Genomic DNA, 2,354 nt, shown 5'->3' with positions numbered 1-2,354 from the left:
AAGAGTGAAACTCCATCTCAAAAAAAAAAAAAAAAAAACACACAGAAGTGATTATGATCTATAATCACCAAGGTGTGATTAAGAAATTTATTTAAAAGCATGCAGGCCGGGCACAGTGGCTCACGCCTGTAATCCCAGCACTTTGGGAGGCCAAGGCAGGTGGATCACCTGAGGCCGGGAGTTCCAGACAAGCCTGACCAACATGGAGAAACCCATCTCTACTAAAAATACAAAATTATCTGGGTGTGGTGGTGCACACCTGTAATCCCAGCTACTTGGGAGGCTGAGGCAGGAGAATTGCTTGAAAACCCAGGAGGCGGAGGTTGCGGTGAGCCGAGATTGCGCCATTGCTCTACAGCCTAGGCAACAAGAGTGAAATTCCGTCTCAAAAAAAAAAAAAATGCAATTCATTTAAAAAAGAAATAAATTTATAAAATATAATGCCTAGGACATTTCAATCATCCATTTTTTCTTTAATTTTTTTTCATTCTTTCTCACTGTCAAAATAGGGATAATATCAAGTCTTTCTTTATATGTACCATTCTTCAGATATGGATTAGCACAATTTGGGATGTTAGAGCCCCAAGAGAACTTAAGAAAAATCATCTTCACCAATTGCTTCATTTTAAAGATAAGCAAAAAGGCTAGGGGCGGTGGCTTAGGCGTGTAATCCCAGCACTTTGGGAAGCCAAGGTGGGTGGATCATTTGAGGTCAGGAGTTCGAGACCAGCCGGGCCAACATGGTGAAACCCCGTCTCCACTAAAAATACAAAAATTAGCCGGGTGTGGTGGTGGGTGCCTATAATCCCAGCTACTTGGGAGGCTGAGCCAGAAGAATCGCTTGAGCCCAGGAGGTAGAGGTTGCAGTGAGCTGAGATGGCGCCACTGCACCCCAGCCTGGGCAACAGAGCAAGTCTCAGTCTCAAAAAATAAAAATAAGATGAGCAAACTGCCTCCAGAAGGTTAGATACCTTAACCTCCCAAAACTATTACATAGGCACAACCAGAGCTTTATCCCAGATTATCTAATTCTTGGTCTGCTGCTCTTTTTATCACACCACAGAGCAATGGTGAGTAAGTAACAGAATATGAACATACGAATCCTCACTGAATATTTTACTTAAAGCTTTCATCAGTAGAAAATCTATACCTAGAAAGTTTGATTATCTATTTTTCCAAAGTAAAGCTTGTTAGTTTTCTTATTACTGTGGAGACTGATAGCCTGATTCCAACAATCTTTTCACTTATACACAATATTATGAAAGAAAGTTTTTTTGTTGAGGCCAAGTGCAGTGGCTCATGCCTGTGATCCTAGAACTTTGTGAGGCCGAGGCAGGCAGATCACTTGAGGTCAGGAGTTTAAGACCAGCCTGGCCACCATGGTGAAACCCCATCTCTACTAAAAATACAAAAATTAGCCAGGCATGGTGGCAGCCGCCTGTAATCCCAGCTACTTGGGAGACTGAGGCAGAAGAAGTGCTTGAACCTGGGAGGCGGAGGCTGCAGTGAACTGAGATTGCACCACTAGACTGCATGCAGCCTGGGTGACAGAGTGAAACTCCGTCTCAAGAAAAAAAAGTCCTGTTGAAATATTACTGTATCATAATGGGATTATTTAAATATGTGCTTTATAGGATTATATCCCCTCAAGAGCAAGAACTATCTTTTCTTCTATCTCCAGTGTTTAGCACAGTGTTTTGTATTTTGTATGTGGGCAGTCAATAACTATTTGCTTTACTGAATTGACTTATGAAGACAGCCCTGTGGAATTTTGAGTTAAAAAAGAATGAATTTATTCTTAGAAATCTGCTAATCCCTGGGGATCCTTGCTCCACCCTTCTGTGTAGATTAATGGATTGTGGCAACCATCAACATCACATTGTCTCTCTAGGATTAAACTCTCTGTCACTCATCAATATCCTAGAGTCATCTAAAGGCTGACAGAAATATGTCAAAGTTTCCCTAAGTACCTTCATCCCGATCAACCCCGCTTGAAAACGTAAATGGTCTCAGGGCAAAACCAGTGCATGATATTTTAATACTAATTAAGTGAAGGCTCCCAAATGGCTTTACTCCCTGTAACAGCACAATTCAGCTGACTCCCTGCAGCTCTCTTCTGTCTACCCTAGAAGACAGTAAGTTACACCAAGGCATGATTTAGGAAGAAATATAGAAGGAAAGTCGTAAATCTGAATTCAGTACATATTTTACACACCGTGGTAATCTATGGTCTTGAAGGAGGATAATGGGGAGGGGTGTATGAGAAAAGCCCACATTCCATGGCCTGGAGCCATTTCTAATCTAGTTGAGGAACCCAAACTATATATAAAAAACAGAGTTCACGAGCATTGTAG

Source organism: Mandrillus leucophaeus, unplaced genomic scaffold (assembly GCF_000951045.1).
Source record: "Mandrillus leucophaeus isolate KB7577 unplaced genomic scaffold, Mleu.le_1.0 Scaffold132, whole genome shotgun sequence".
NCBI lineage: Eukaryota > Metazoa > Chordata > Mammalia > Primates > Cercopithecidae > Mandrillus > Mandrillus leucophaeus.
The sequence above is the reverse complement of the archived record's forward strand: the minus strand, read 5'-3'. Positions refer to the sequence as shown.